This window comes from Nerophis lumbriciformis, linkage group LG02 (assembly GCF_033978685.3).
Source record: "Nerophis lumbriciformis linkage group LG02, RoL_Nlum_v2.1, whole genome shotgun sequence".
Taxonomy (NCBI): Eukaryota; Metazoa; Chordata; class Actinopteri; order Syngnathiformes; family Syngnathidae; genus Nerophis; species Nerophis lumbriciformis.
In genome coordinates, this window is record NC_084549.2 from 32,333,977 (window position 1) to 32,351,745 (window position 17,769).

At 44.5% G+C, this 17,769-nt stretch overlaps 1 pseudogene; it reads right to left on the reverse strand.

The window, feature by feature from the left end:
• Positions 1 to 348: 348 nt before the first annotated feature.
• Positions 349 to 11,717, reverse strand: LOC140679521 (uncharacterized; annotated as a pseudogene).
• Between the last annotated feature and the right edge of the window lie 6,052 nt (positions 11,718 to 17,769).

Sequence of the window (17,769 nt, forward strand, 5' to 3'; positions counted from 1 at the left end):
GAGAGAGACTGTCAGCATTGGCGTGCTGCACCCCAGCCGATGACACATGCTAAAGTGGAAGAACTGCAGCTCCTCCAGCCATCGCGCCACCTGAACCTTTGGTACTCGAAACGACATCAGCCATTGTAGTGCTGCATGGTCTGTTCTGCTGGTGAAGGACACGCCAAACAAGTAGTACTTGAAATGGCGTACAGTCAACACAACAGCCAACAATTCATGTCTGGACACAGTATCGCCGCTCACTCTTGTTGAAGGTGCGGCTGAAGTAAGCTACCACCTGTTCATCTTCTGGGCCCACCTGCAACAGCACCGCCCCCATACCAACATTACTGGCGTCCGTATCCAGCACTAAGGCTTAGCTGGGTCTGGAGGGGTGAGTACAGGAGCATTCATGAGAGTCCTCTTGAAGATGGAAAATGCCTCCAAATGAACGTCTGATTGTTCTGAAGGAGGCGAACCACTGCAAATTCCCTCCACAAACCGTTGATAATATGAGGCGAGTCCCCAGAGGCAGAGGCAGTCTCTGATCGCGCTGATCTTCTCCTCTAACATGCTGATGTCACTCCCGACGACCTTGTGGCCCAGAAACTCCACCCACACTGCTCTTTGCTTCGCCCCCTGCATCAACAATGCAGATGAAACTGGGCGGGAAGATGTCTCAAGTGCACCCCAGTGGCGATCTCTCTCCATGGCAAGTTCGAGTGCGTCTGCCAGGGCAGTGGGGTGGGCGTGCTGAATGCGCAAGCGCAGTTCTTCCGGTTTAAGAGCTTGGATGAATTGATCACGAATCAGTTAATTTTGGATCAAGTTCGGCATTCTTATATACGCACGCCGACCCAGCCTCTCGATCCCATGAGCAAGGCAGTGAAGCGACTCACCCGGCAGTCTGTCCATAACAGTCTGTCAAGGAGTCATATCTAACTTGGAATTTTTCAAATAACCCCCTGAGTAAGTTACTCTTCTCGTTGTCAGCGTCAGCATTAGATATAGTGTGTGCCCTGTCGTGACCTTCACTACAAGCAGAAGAGTGAACTGTCCAATGGCCACCATGAGTTCATCCTTACCTTCTTCTATAGTCAGCTTTTTCTTCTGAAACTTAATGGATGTGGTCCTTAAAATGCCAATGTCAAGCATGTTTGACAGAAAACACTGAGAACGTTCTGTGCACGCATGCTGAAAATCGCTGTTGTCTGGCAATATTCTTGATATTTTGAACAGTGTTTCATGCCTCCGCGCAGACCATCTCATATTATTAAACTTACCCAGGTTCACTAAGCTGATCACAGCTTCTTAAATACAGCAGTTTTTTTTTTAGCTCCACCTTATTGCTAATAAACTGCAGCAGCTTGACGGTACGGTTAAATGTCTCACAGTAAGGAACTTTGCGATCAGCTGGTTTTGTGCATTTCTCCAGTGTGTGTGCGCTGTGCACAAACATGCGCAAGGTAATATCCAATAGCTGCAAGTTGACGCAAATGTGGGCACCACAGAATTGTAAACATCGACATAGACAGCACCATCGTCTGTGTAATCAAAGACCAACTTTGTTGTCCTGTCATTCAATCCTTTGTCCTCGAAAAGTTTCATATGTCCCTCAATTATGCGGGGTAGAGTGGTATTGTAGGGATGATATAGCCTCTTGTGTTTTTTCCTGACCTAACGTATATATATATATATATATTTATATAAATATATATATATATTTATATACACATACATACATACATGTAGACATGTATGTGTATATATGTATATATATATATATATACATGTTTACGTGTATATATATATATATACATATATATGTATGTGTGGGGAAAAAAAATCACAAGACTATTTCATCTCTACAGGCCTGTTTCATGAGGGGGGGTACCCTCAATCGTCAAATCTCCTGACGATTGAGGGTACCCCCCCTCATGAAACAGGCCTGTAGAGATGAAATAGTCTTGTGATTTTTTTTCCCCACACATACATATATTGCGCTCTACTACGGTATCGAGCACTATTTTTTGGATAACCTTATTAAGACATATATACATATATATATATATATATGTACACATGTCTATATTTATATACATGTATATATTTCTACATGTATACATGTATATGGATGTGTATATGTATATATATATATACATACATGTTTACGTATATATATATGTACACGTGTCTATATTTATATACATGTACATATTTCTACATGTATGTATGTATACGTGTATATATATATATATATATATATATATATATATATATATATATATATATATATATATATATATATATATACATGTACATATTTCTACATGTATGTATGTATACATATATATATATATATACATATATATATATATATATATATATATATATATATATATATATATATATATATATATATATAACTTTTATAAAAAATTTACTTTAGTTGCTATAAAACATTTTAGCTTCCACAACTTATAGACAAAGTATCTGAACGGGACCCGAAATCGAAAAATGTTGATTGGTACATCCCCAATGTTTAATGTTCATTCATCAAATTCATGTATACAATATATATCTGCATCTAAAATTATAAAATATTCTCTATAAAATGTTTTAATATTTATGCTTGTTGGATTATTCGGATTTATATTATTTCTTTTGGGAAAAATGTATTAATTTTTTTGTACGATTCGTTCTTTGATTATAATAACCAAAACCTAAGTTACAATCTGTTATTAGCTCATACTCGCCATCATTTTACATTTTAAAGCATGTTTTATATATTTACATAGAATTACTGCTGCCATTGACGTCATTGTCTTTGGAGATTTTCTGAACTGGATTTACCGCAGTTTCAGTGCCACCAAATTTTGGTTGAATTTTACGATGGGAATAAACATTTGAACGCCAACTAAACACTGATGAACTTAACTTAGATGTATAGCCTCAAAATGCATATACTTGAATAATACACTAATAAACTACTCTGGCCATTTTTGTTAGATTAAAACAATATCTTAATTAAGTTCAAATTGATATTCATGCTCAAATGTGTCCATTTGTCTACTCCTGTGGTGCAGTAATAAATAGCTGGCTCAACAAAGAGAAAACTAAAGAAAGTGGAGGTCAAATGTAAAGTGTGTGTGAAGTGTTGAGACATTAGTCTCTGTCAGAGATAGTAAGTTGGCGGACAGCGTGTGCAAGAATTTAAGTGTCTGGAGAAGATCCAACCCACTGAGAGCAACCTGACCTCCCTCCACTCACTTTCTGTCTTACTTGACTGGGTCTCAGGTGGTCTTTGGAAGTTGATGGATTGATAATTGGGTACATATACATAGTTTCTTAGCAGTCTTACTCACTCTATTTTGAGACAGGTAAAAACAAGTTGTATCTCTCAATTCTGCTGAATAAGATAAACATGACAAGTGAACACACCACCCAATACTTCTTTTAAGTTGCTTCAAAACGGACAACCCCTAACCCTTTTCCAGAAAAACAACCATCAACATCTATTGTTTTATTCATAGCATACGACTATTGCTGCTCAGCCAGAGTTGAGTGCCGTCAGACAGATGGGTGAGCAGAGAAGGGTTGCGACAAGTGTTCTTATCAGAAGAAATATGTTCTGCTGTCATGCAAATGATCAAATTGGCGTTGCCTGGTGGCCTAAACTGTTGCAGTCAGCGTCAGGCTCGATACTTTGCGATGAGTCCTAGTTTCAATACTGTTGAAAGAAGAGAGCAGTTACTTGCATAATTAATTATGTAATCTTAGCTATGGAATGAATACTTGCTCATATCTTTCTAAACCACCATTGTTTCTCCGAGCAAGACAGTTCTGGGATTGACTCTTTGCTTTAGCTCTTTTGTGTGGCGTTTACATGTTCTTCTTTAAGCTTTAGTTTAATGGATTTCACCATAGTCTTAGAGCCTTTGATTCATTGAACACTTCTATTTGTCCACTGGTATCAACTGTTGTCAGTCCTCTTTCTCTATGAAAGAATAGGCTCCACCCCCTTCATGTTCCATATCCTAATTAATAAAATGGTAATGGCCGTAAGCAGTGCAGCTGCAGATAACTGCTTTTTCCGCATTTTCTCTAGAACAATCAGAATCAAAATCAGAATAGTTTTTATTGCCATTGTTTGAGAACGGGTTCACAAACTAGGAATTTTTCTTGGTGCAATCGTGCACCATAAAACACATATAACACAGAATAGGTAATAAAATGAGCTGTAACTGCGCTATCAGATCTTGATATTGATGATGAGGAAACATCGGTAGAAGAGGACGCAATATGAAGTAATAGTGGTTTGCCTTTTTTTCTCAGTTTTTCTCTGTTTGTTGTGATCGCATTGGACTTGAGTCATTTACATTTTTTCCATTCAAACTATGACCAAAACCTTTCTTTGAAGTCAGAATCATTAAAATGATCTTCCACGTTTTGGAGCTAACAGTGGCTGTTCCAAAAGGTGCTGAAACTCGTTAGAAATGCCTAAATCCCTTTCTTGGGGGAATTCTACCTATAGACACATTTGTTAGGTCCAAAACTATGAAATAAGTGGCAATGTTGTCAACATTAGAGGGGCCCTTTAAGTTTGTGGGTTTTTTTGGGGGGGGGGCCCAGACCCAGACCCAGACCCAAACCCCGACCCAAACCCATCCGGTCACAATTTTAGTGTTTTTTAAGAAAGCCACCATTTTGTTTGTAGTTGAATATACTGGAAATAAGACAGAATGCTTTGATTCGTTTGGACGTCAGAACCGGCAGTAGGTCTATGTCATATCCGGTAGACATTTTAGTAGTTTTTAAGAAATATGCCATATTTGTAGTTTTATGTCATCATGATTTATGATTCCGAGTTCAGAAACGGAAGTAGGTCTATGTCCTACCCGTTTGCCGCCATTTTAACAGTTCCAATGTCTCTTGCCAGTACTATAATACACCTCAATGTGCAACCTGGACACATCATCAGTGATTCTCCCGGGATCATAGGATGTTACGAGTCTTAATCAAACACCCTCATTCGGGCGACCCAGCCGGGGGTGATCAGTCCCTCGACTTGTGTGCAGGTAGTGCACTACGCCACGCGTCCCCCCTCCTCAACCAGAGCCAACATGAAGCCTTTTCAGACGCTTCCAAGATGTTTTTTATAGCTCTTAGCCTGTGCAGTCCACAAATCCCAAGGAGCCCCAGGACCCGGTGTAAGGATTTTCCTGCAAAACCCGTGCAGCCCACCTCAATAGGCTCGCAGCGGGCCTTCCACCTATTCCTCTGACACTCAGCCACAAGATCTGCGTACTTTGCCCTCTTCCTTTCCTGAGCTTCCTCCATTCTGTCCTCCCAGGGGACAGTTAGCTCAAGGAGCACCACCTGCTTGCTGGCTCCAGACATCAAGACCATGTCTGGCCGGAGTGTCGTAGTTGCGATGATTTCTGGGAATCGCAACTGCCTCCCTAGGTCAATCAGAAGCTGCCAGTCCCTTGCTGTTGTTAGCAGGCCCCCCTGGGTCTTCTTGGAGGGTTGAGGTTTCTCTCCTGCTCGGACAAAGGCAATCGTGCTCTTGGTTGGGTGTTGCCGCTTACTGGTGTTGATGCCAGTGCAGATGGTGTCTGCTATTGCCCGCAGGACCTGGTCGTGGCGCCACCGATACCTGCCATTTCCTTTGAGCAACAGCTGGGGATGTGTTCTGATGATCCTCTTTTCTGACAGAGCTGTCACACCGGTGCGTCTATCAGGCCACAGGTGAACAGGTTAGCAGGGCTTGGGAAGACATCATAAACTGACTGGACCAAGAACTCAAACTGGTGTGGCTCCGCTTTCCAGAGTTTGGTCCAGGTGATCTTGCGGCCAGCTATGTGTTCCCACTTGGTCCAGGCCCCCTGCTTGCTCATTCCCACCACTCTGCTTGAGCGAGCCTCCTCCACCTCGGCGCGAACCTCCTCTTAGACAAGCTTTCGCCTTTCCTTTCCTCTGGCTTGGTTTTGTGTTGCTACCCAGCCCAGCCCGACCAGTAGCCACGGTTCCCACCAGGGTGCTGTCCCGCAGCCTCGTCTCTGCCCGCTCCACTGCATCCTGGGCACGCCACTTGCTTCCTGTTCTGACCTTCACACCTGCTGAAGATACTTTCCCATCAGCAGAATCTCTGTAGAGCAGGACTTTTCTGACCCGGGAAACCTTGAACTCCTCTGCCAGACTACTGAAAGGAAGCTGCAGCTTGGTGTTGTGCCCAAACAAAGCAATGCTGCTTAGGCTCCGTGGCAGACGCAGCCACCTGCGCAGGGACGAGCTGATCTTCCTCTCAAAACCCTCTACGATGGTCATTGGGAATTTGTACATCAGCAGTGGCCAGAGGAGACGAGGCAGGATGCCATGCTGATATACCCAGGCCTTGAACTTCCCAGGAAGTCCTGACTTGTCCACAGCTGAGAGCCACATTTTGAGGTTATCGCTGGTCGCTTGACGTGCAGCGGTATCCTTCAGTTCGCTAGTGAAGAGCTTTCCCAGGCTCTTTACTGGCTTTTCTGACACAGATGGAATTTGGGTTTCTGCCAGACTGAAGCGAAAGTGGTCGGTTACCTTTCCTTTCCTCAAGACCAAGGACCTGGACTTAGCGGGCTTGAAACTCATTCTTGACCAACTAATGATTCGATCAAGGTCTTGAAGGAGCCATCTGCATCCAGGCACTGATGTTGTAGTTACCGTGAGATCATCCATGAATACCTTAATCGGAGGTTGCCGGGTGCCGAAATTGGACAAAGGGGCTCTGCACTCTACTTCCGCAGACTTCACGAGCATGGCCAGTGCAAACAGGGACACAGAGATTGTACAGCCTGTGATGATGCCTTTCTCCAGACGATGCCAATTTGTTGTTGAAGTGCCAGAGGACACCCTCAGACTAAAGTTGTTGTAATAGTCGAGGATGAGATTGCGAATTTTCTCTGGGACGTGGTATCTGCTCACAGACAATTCCACCAACTTGTGAGGAATCGATCCATAAGCATTGGCAAGGTCCAGCCACAGTACTGTCAAATCGCCTCTGCTGTCTCGCGCCTCACGGATCAGCTGTGTTACCACGCCAGTGTGTTCGATGCACCCTGGAACTCCTGGGACTCCTCCCTTCTGCACCGAGGTGTCAATATAGGTGTTCTTCAGGAGAAATCCCATGAGGCGATTGGAAACGATCTTGAAGAAGGTCTTGCACTCAACTCTGAGGAGGGCGATTGTCCTGAACTGCTCGATGTTCCTTGCGTTTTCCTCCTTGGGAATCCATACTCCCTCTGCATATGTCCACTGCTGAGGTACTTTTCCTCTTTTCCAGATCACCCTGAAGATCTTCCAAAGACGCTCCACAGCCGGGGACACTGTTTGAAGACCTTGTACGGAACTCTACTTGGGCCTGGTACTGTTCTGGCAGATTTGATTACTTCTTTAACTTCCTTCAGGGTGGGTACACTGATGTCGAACAGGGTGCAGGGTTCTGGTGGGCATATGAGGGCTGCACAGTGGCCGAGGTCTTGCTCTCACATGCCGTCGCTGTAAGTGTTCTTGATGTGGAGGTTGATGTCCTCCTCCGGACATGAGAACTGACCACTGCGTTTTTCTCCGAGCAGCTTCTTTGTGAATCCAAATGGATTTGCAATGAAGGCACTGCGCTTGCGGGCCCTTTCCTTGCCTCTCTTCCTGTGCCACTCGGCACGTCACAAGGTGAGTAGCCTATCCCTTACCACACCCCTCAATTCTGCCAAGGCTGTCTTCTCATTGTCGCTCGCCTTCCTGTACTGGCTCCTGAGTACTCTCAGTTCTTGTCTGAGTTGGGAAATCTTGGTTTCTCGCTGGTTTGGAATTGGTGCTGCAGTTGTAGTCTTGGTGGCGCGTTGTTCCTTGATGACAAACCTGTCTGATGCAATGCTACTTATGAACGTGCTCATTGTCTTGAGCCTCTGGTCCACATCACCAATGGCCGTTGCTTCCAGGGCTGTATTAACATCTTCATCAAGCTGTTGCCACTCTGACTCCTTGTTGGCAGCGGGCCACAATATCCAACGATGCTCTGACGGTCTACTTTGGGGTTGTGCCGGTGGTGCTTGGAGGTTCTGGGCACTGTGGGGAGTGTCCGGGCCTGGATCCTCCTTCGTCTCATCAGGTTCCGTACAGGGTACTGGCACTGTGCGTTGCGCCACGGGTTTATATCGCGATATTGTTTTGTAGTTATTTTTCACCGAAAATACATCATATTGATTTATAATTCTTAATTAACTTTAAAGATATAATTTAATTAGATTTATATTAAATAGTAATTTCAGCATTATTTAATTTAATTTCTGGTTCAAACCCCTGCAACACTAAGACACATTCTCACTGGCTGCAAAACCAGTTTGTCTCAAGACCGCTATACGTGGAGACACAACCAGGTCCTACAACAACTGGCAATCACTCTGGAAAGAAGGCGAACTACCATTTACGCCCTTCCTCCTCCAATGAATAGGCACACTAAAACTATCGCATTTGTAAGAGCAGGACAACTCCCAGCGAAACCATTTGCAAGAATGGAAGCAACCCTCCTAGACACTGCCCGGGACTGGAAAAGGCAGGTTGACTTAAACCAGAGACTTACCTTTCCGCTCACCTTGCATTATTCTTTGCAGTGTTTAGGCTACTTTAACTTACATAATAGTTTACACACTATTTTTAAAAATTTAAAAGCATTATATGGGCTACTTTAACTTAAATAATAGTTTACGCACAATTTTTAACTGTATGCTTTTAGCTATAAGCTTAATGACATGCAGTACATTGTCACAGAAAGTAAAAAAATAATAATACATGCTTAAACTGGCTGATATTACTCTGGTGTATTTGCTTTTTAGGGCATCTTCGAGCGGCCTACCCACACACACACGCACACAGCTGTCTAAGCAAGGACCTTTGAGGGGTCAAAAATGTTCACGAAGGTGTCAAGGTGCCGTTGTTTCATTACAAGCTTACCATCCATATTTTTAGTCTCTCAAACACAGAGGCAAACTTGTTTTAATTGCAGGTCTATTTTGTTCAAGCATAGCTACCTTGAACCATTGCAGTTTGACAAACAAAGGATGCAAACAGTAAATGTGACCTTGTTTAATTATAAGATAAGAACACATCCTCTCTGAAGAGTCAAACAGTGACGTGTAGGTGAAGTGGATCCCAAGGATGCAGAGACGTATAGCGTACGGACAAGAGTTCTTCCTTTTATTTAGGAGGAAGCACAAAGTAGCAAAACAAAAGCGATGGCGGTAAACACAAAAATCACACCATGCAAAAAACTACTGAGTTAAATAAAATACACAAAACCAAAAGCGCTAAGAAAAATACTTCATGAAAGAAGTAAAAAAGAAAAACAAAGAACAAAAAAAGGACGCTAGACAAGGCTAGGAAAAATACTTCATGAAAGAAGTAAAACAGAAAAACAAAGAACAAAATAAGAACACTAGACAAGGCTAGGAAAAATACTTCATGAAAGAAGTAATACAGAAAAACAAAGTACAAAATAAGGACACTAGACAAGGCTAGGAAAAACACAGGCTAACCTGAGAAGATGGGCACAAGATGAACTAGGGAGTTCTCTTGCAAGACCAACGACATATGCGGCTGTGGAAACAGTAAGCAAAGTTCCGGCGCTCACGTAAATAGGCTGAGACCTAATTGGCATCAGGTGTGTGCTGCTGCCTCACGCCAGCTGCACGCTGTCAGGACAAGGACTCTGATGCAGCTTACTGCGAGGATTTCGCAGCTTGCTGCGAGGAATGTTTTCCCATGATGCAAACTGACTTGACCGGACATTGGAAGAAAGTAGGAACATGATTCAATTTATCACTCAAAAAGTAAAAAGAAAAAGCGCTCACCGCGGAGGCGAAAAACTTGACACAGGAAACAACCAAGTGTCCCTGAACCCACCGAGGGAGAGTCAGGTGGTGGCGACGCGTAGAACGCCGCTGCACCTGACGAGGTGGGCCACCCGGGAACAGCCACATCAATGGCCGACGAGAAGGTGGGCGCACTTGGCGTGGCGGACGACCAGGGAACGGCCACATCCATGGCCGACGAGAAGGTCGGTGCGTCATCGTCAAGGCAGGCGTAGAAGCTGTGCGCGCCGTGGCAGGCGTGGAGGCTGCGCGCGTTGTTGTCGTGGCATGCGTGGAAGCTGCACGCGTCCTCGTCGGGACAGGCGTGGATGCGGCAGGCGGCGAAGCTTGGCGTGGTGCGGCAGGCGGCGAAGCTTGGCGTGGGTCTTGGCGTGGGTCTTGGCTTGGGTCTTGGCGTAGCACTTGGCGTCGTGGAGCTGCGACTGGCGACACTTGGCGTCGTGGAGATGCGACTGGCGGCACTTGGCGTCGTGGAGCTGCGACTGGCGGCACTTGGCGTCGTGGAGCAGGTACTGGAACTTGCCGTGGTGCAGGTACTGGAGCTTGGCGTGGAAGAACTTGGCTTGGTAGAGCTTGGCATGGTGAAACTTGACATGATGCTAGCCTTGAAGCCGGAAGGGATGCTAGCCTTGAAGCAGGAGCTAGCCTTGGAGCAAGTGCTAGCCTTGGAGCAGGTGCTAGCCTTGGGTTTGGCGGAGGTGGCCTAACTGGGGGTTGCGGCTTGGCAGGCCGAAGAACCGGTGGTAGTGGCCGGGCCGGAGGTTGCTGCCTGGCTGGGTGCAGCTGAGTCACCCCACTAGCACAGCTCCCGGCCCTAGCCCCCTCCCCCCCCTCAAGGAGCGTATACCAGACGCGCTCCCTGCGGTCTGGTACTCTCTTTAGGGGTGGGTGGAGGGAGATCAGGAGGGGGGTAGAATCTTCCCCTTTGAACTGTCCAAAATGTCTTTCATTGTTTCCCCACCTGGGTTTGTGTGGGTGGAAAAAAAGAAACATTTTGTGACGTGGGCGGGGCTTGAGTCTTGGGGGGCGGGGCATGAAATTCAAATGGCTTGGACTGACAAATTCCAAGATAGAACATTATCAGGACATGTTTTTGAAAATTAGAGCTTGTGTCTTGTCTTGGGGGCGGCTGACAACAAAAAGAGTTCAGAAAAAAAAAATCATGATCCATGACGTCATCCTGGAGCAGCCGGCCTAGCAGCAACCTGTTCCCGCCCGGAGGAGGAGGAGCTTGCGGGAACGACGCCTCCTGTCCGCTCGGAGAAGCCCTTCCTGACTGCCTCCATCTTTGCCGACGCTTCTGGCACTGGGGCGACGCGACAACGTCCTCAGGCCACACGGAGCCGATCGGCACTAGCTTGCCGCCAGGACCCCAAACAGTGACCTCTGGTGGACGTGTCCCCTGGCAAGCGAGGGCGCATGCGCGGCTGTGCGGCAGGATGCGGCCGTATTTTGCAGCGGGAGATGAGATGATCAGTGGCCCCGCAGTATAGGCAGAGTTGGGGGCAAAGATGGCGTTCCCTCTCAGCGGTGGTAAACCGGTGACCTCCCAGTTGCATCGGCTCTTCAGTCTGCCCCGTAGGAGAGGTGTCTTCGTGAACAAGTGGCTCCGTCCTTCCGCCAGGTGTAGATCTGCTGGTGGGCTTGTCTCCCTCTTCGATCCCTCCTCTACAATAGGCGGAAGTTGATCTGTACCGCCAGCTTGATGAGATCGTCCAGGTGAGTCAGAAGTGGCAGCGGGATCATCATGTGACGAATCTCGTTAGCGAGCCCCAGGAAGAAAGCGTCCAACAGCACCGAGGCACCCCAGTCACAGTCGGCGGCCATGGTGCAGAACTCGTTAGCGCAATCAACGACCCGTCTTGAACCCTGTTGGAGTCTGAAGAGGGATCTCGTTGCCTCTCTTCCAGGGAGTCGCTGCTGGAAAATCTGCCTCAGGAATTTGGAAAAGTTTGCATATGTGGCGCTAGAGGCGGTCTGACGATTCCATTCAGCAGTTGCCCAAGTGCTCGCACGGCCAGATTGGTGAGAGATAACAAACGCCACCTTCGCCCGCTCTGAGGTGAAGGCGGAAGCGTTTAGCTCGAAATGTAGCTCACGTTGCATAAAAAATTGTCTTACGACTTCCTTTTCTCCAGAAAAACGTTCAGGTCGGGATAGCCGCAGGTTGCCGGTTGGAGCGGGTTGTGTAGGCTGGGCGGATGCCAGGCCTTTACCTTTGAAAACTTGTTACATCAAATTTCACTTAATACCTTGGTAAAATTAAATAAGTTAGGAATAAGCTTTTCTTTGCTTCTAAAAGTGTTCTTGATTGTATTTTTGTTACCAAGATCAAAATAATTATGCAACAACAGTTTTAACAAAACTACAAATGATACTATAGATATGTAGGGGCGGTATGGCGTAGTGGGTAGAGCGGCCGTGCCAGAAACCTGAGGGTTGCAGGTTCGCTCCCCGCGTCTTGACATGCAAATTGCTGCCGTTGTGTCCTTGGGCAGGACACTTCACCCTTGCCCCCGGTGCCGCTCACACTGGTGAATGAATGATGAATGAATGATAGGTGGTGGTCGGAGGGGCCGTAGGCGCAAACTGGCAGCCTCGCTTCCGTCAGTCTACCCCAGGGCAGCTGTGGCTACAAATGTAGCTTACCATCACCAGGTGTGGATGAATGATGGGTTCCCACTTCTCTGTGAGCGCTTTGAGTATCTAATAATAGAAAAGCGCGATCTAATCCATTATTATTATTATTATTATGTCTTTAACTACATGATTTATTTTATGTTTTAGCGACATCATGCAGTTAAAAATTTTTAACAATTCGTTTTGTTTGAATGGTATATTTTAACACCAATAATAATGCGGTTTAAACCCTAACCAATCAACATTTTAAAACTTTAAAGGGGAACTGCACTTTTTTGGGAATTTTGTCTATCGTTCACAATCATTATGAGAGACATGACGACAGATGGATTTAAAAAAATATTAAATAAATTCAATCAAAAGTCCGCTTCCAATGGAGCCTATGAGAGCCGTTCCATTCTGCCTATAGAGGCCCTAAAAACATCCAAACACCTCAATTAGGGTTTTATATACATGATGTAAGTAACAGGCACATTTATAATAACTTTAATATTTATGTATTTTGACCATTTTAAGCATACGCGGCGCATTAATTTAAAAGAAACAGGGTGGGGGAGCACTTGGGGAACAAGTGCTTTTTGTGTCGTTCTCGCCAGTTCCAGGTCCTAAATGGCGGTCAAAGTGTCCCATTATATCCTCAGCCATCTACTTTTCAGGTAAGATGCATCATTTATGATCTACAATAAATTTACAAGGAGCAAGGGAGCAAGGAAGCAGCAGATCACTCAATGATGTAAACACAGGGTCACACGGTAGTGATCACATCGCCGCTATAAATAGTCCATCTGCGTTCGCGCATATAATAACAATATCACTAATACTTGGTTAATATTCAAGTCACGAAATGTTAATGGAGTATTGTTGGCGCTTTTTAAATGGTTATTTATTGGATTTAATGGGCGAAGTAGTGCAGCTCGCTGTAAGCTGACTTTTATTTACGCTTATTTAATATTTAGAATGCATTAAAAAAAAAAACATTTGTGTCATGTCTTTTATAACGATTGTGAACGATGGGCAAAAATCCCCCAAAAAGTGCAGTTCCCCTTTCAATTTGTACTTGTTAATACTGTAAGATAGTAGCCAGTACTTTGTTTACTGACACGATAAGTTCCTGGAAACGCCTGCATCAATGTCTGTGTATTGCAGTGTTAATTAGCCAGCTGACCAACAGCATCTCTGTCTGGACTGGAGCCTGCAATGCCTCAGACTGGAAGTCTCTCCAGAGAGTGGTGAGGACGGCGGAAAAGATCATCAGGACTCCTCTTCCTCCTGTCCAGGAGATCGCAAAAAGCCGCTGCCTGTTCCTTTGCCACAGTCTTGTCTACAGCCATTGCCACATTTTTTGTGTATCCGTTTGATCCACGGGAGATTCTTGGTTTGTAAGGTTTTTGTCAGGTAAGATTAGCTTCCTAGCATCACCTCCGTTGGAGCGCTTTTTGTTGTATTTGGTTGATAGCCTGTATTGTTTCTCCCGTTTTGGACCCCTTCCCTTGTCCGAATAAATATCTGTTTCCGAAATCCTGCATCTGTGTCTAGAATCCTATTCGGGTCGTGACAACTATAATTCTAGATTCCTACTTCGTAGAAATTCATTCCCGCAGTTAATTGGTTCCAGACACGACTGTGATAAAGAGATAAAGAAGAGCGACTGTACATACATTGTTGAATACTACAGTACGGTGGTGTAAAGAAATCACTAGCAGTAGTTATGTAATACAAACCTAAGGAAGTAAAATGTAGTGACACGGTACATCTCAAAATAAAATAAAATATTCAATCACAAGATTTTTATATTGGTAATGAAACAGAAAATGGAATGATGCATACTATACCGGCTTATTAGTGATTCCCAGAGCCCAAAAAAAGTCTGCAGGCTATAGAGCGTTTTCTATTCGGGCTCCAGTACTATGGAATGCCCTCCCGGTAACAATTAGAGATGCTACCTCAGTAGAAGCATTTAAGTCCCATCTTAAAACTCATTTGTATACTCTAGCCTTTAAATAGCCCCCCTGTTAGACCAGTTGATCTGCCGTTTCTTTTCTTTTCTCCTCTGCTCCCCTTTTCCTTGAGGGGGGGGGCACAGGTCCGGTGGCCATGGATGAAGTGCTGGCTGTCCAGAGTCGGGACCCGGGGTGGACCGCTCGCCTGTGCATCGGCTGGGAACATCTCTGCGCTGCTGACCCGTCTCCGCTCGGGATGGTGTCCTGCTGGCCCCACTATGGACTGGACTCTTACTATTATGTTGGATCCACTATGGACTGGACTCTCACAATATTATGTCAGACCCACTCGACATCCATTGCTTTCGGTCTCCCCTAGAGGGGGGGGGGGGTTACCCACATATGCGGTCCTCTCCAAGGTTTCTCATAGTCATTCACATCGACGTCCCACTGGGGTGAGTTTTTCCTTGCCCGTATGTGGGCTTTGTACCGAGGATGTCGTTGTGGCTTGTGCAGCCCTTTGAGACACTTGTGATTTAGGGCTATATAAATAAAGATTGATTGATTGATTGATTGATACGTAGTGGTCAGGAGAGTCATAAATTAAACCAGGGGTGGCCAACCAGTCAGAGACCAAGAGCCGCTATTTTACTGTGTCACTGCAAGGAGTCACATCATCCACATGGGCACACATGAACATCACCCCATCCCTTTTACACACGCACACAAACACACACACACACGCACACACACACACACACACACACACACACACACACACACACACACACACACCTTTGCTCAGCCATTGTTATTGTAAATGTCACACACTAACATGATAGTGACAGACATTGACTCCTACAGTACTGAGACCACAGGCCAGTCATTTTAAACAATGAACATTGTGTGCACTGTCTCACACAGACAAACTTCCAGTTCAGCCAAGTCCAAGGCACTGAAGATTTGAAGCCTTGAAATGCGCTAAAGATGCCTGACATACAGTATAAGTCAGAATGCCCTGCCATTACGTTCAATAAAAAATATAAACTCCCCCACTCTATCAAAAAAATCCTGTGTTCCTCTTCATATTTTCGTTTTGCTATGCATTTTTTTCCCTGCCATTTGGAGAGCGAACAGCCTTTCGCAGTTATTTATCAAATCTCGATTTATATTAGTAAGAGCCTCATGAAAACGGGCAAAGACCGGCTCAGGAGCTGCGAGTTGGCCAGACCTGCATTAAGCAATGGCTAGTTCTTTCGGGACACCTTCGAATAAAGTGCTTTATCTACATGTGCATATGCTTACCTTCTGGCCCCTTAAGCTATTGTATAATATAGGGGGTGTTCAGACATATTATCATAATCAATATAGCTGGTACCAGCTGATTATTCTATCTCTTAATAGAAGTGTAAAGCAGTGTATGTAGTGATAAAGTAATCTCAAAGAGCTATGTGCAGGTACTTGACTTAATGCACTTTAGTCCCTTGGTTCTAATGCACTAGAGAGGCCTCAATCTCTGTAGTGTGCGTACAAACGTTTGTAAATTAAACAACTAACCAGTGCACGTGTGGAAGTAATAAACTGTGCAATTGTGCTGTGTGTCAAATGACTGTGAGAGGAATGTGTAGTAAATTAGGTTGATAACTAATTAAGCAGTAAGAAGTTGTTTTAAACAACATTTAAGAACCTCTTGCAGACTATAGAGTACTTTATTTATTGAAATAGTAACTATTCCTCTTTTAACGCTCTGTACCACTGGGTTGCCAAGTGCATCTTCAATTTAAGACAAATTAACACCTCCTATTTTCCCTCTGAAGATAAAAAGCGAGTAGTAACTGTAATCACCTGAACTCATTGACTCTATTGACTCTACTGGCATTCAAAAGCTAACCGGTGGCACTCTCTTGCTTCCTAAAACAGCAGCACCTGCTAATGCCACTATATCTTAGGTCCCTACATTGTACAACAAAATGAAAGAGAGGTCTTACATTTTTTGTAAACTCTCTTATTTGTGGTTCTAATATACTGTCATGTGACATTTCCAGTGTTTGGTACATCCATGTTAAATAAAGCTATACTTACAAATACATGACTCACACTCAAATAAAATATAGATAAAAGTCCATGTAAATGTTCACATTCTATCAATTACCATGGAAGTTTCAAGGATTTGCATCCCTAGTTGCTGTATAATTAAGGTAGGTACAGTAGTATATGCCGGATCACAGGCGGTGGAGGATCTCGGCAGTGTCACAGTAAATCGTCCCTGTTGCTCCGCGGATCTGTTGGCACTTTCATCCTTATCTTGTGGGGAAGGGGAAAATGGAGCATGTCACGGTCACCCCTGGGTCCTTCCTGCATCGGGGAAGGAATTCGCTGCAGCTGATGAGGCTAGGCCATTGGAAGTAGTGAGCTTTGGTCTCTGGGTCCAGCATGAAGACTGCTGTCCAATCCTGTCATTGGCTCGCCTCTACCCATCCACGTGCTATTTTGTGTCATAGGACATCCACTGGGGTCACCTGCGTTGCTGTCATCTGCAGTTCTGCACTGCCCTCACTATCGTCAGGAATACATTCAAGTGTCGCTTCCCTTAAGGTCACGGTTTTCTGCTTTTTTAGGCGATGCTCCCCACCAATCTGATGATGTGGTTCGTCAGTAGCAGTAACGAGAGGTTTTTGGCAGCGCACAGCTAAATCACCAGCAAGACTTTTTTGGCAGCATGTGCTCTATGATTGACGAGCAAGGAGACTAAGGTGTAACCAATCTCATCAAAAGTCAGCTGAGATAGGCCCTTGCTCACAAACAAACCGATGTTAATTACCTTTGAAGATTCAAAGATATTTCCCACTAATAGTAGTCCATGACAATACTGTTATAAGTGCCTTAATTTTCTAATGCAGTGGTTTTCAAACTTTTTTTAGTACCACCTCAGAAAAAACTTGGCTACCCAAGTAGCACCATAATGACCAACATTTAAAATACATATATGTGCATATATATATATATATATATATATATATATATATATATATATATATATATATATATATATATACAGTCAAGAAAATAAGTATTTGAACACCCTGCTATTTTGCAAGTTCTCCCACTTAGAAATCATGGAGGGGTCTGAAATTTTCATGGTAGGTGCATGTCCACTGTATGAGAGATAACCTAAAAAGAAAAATCCAGAAATCATAATCTATGATTTTTTAACAATTTATTTGTGTGATACAGCTGAAAATAAGTATTTGAACACCAACATTAATATTTGGTAAAGTAGCCTTTGTTTGCAATTACAG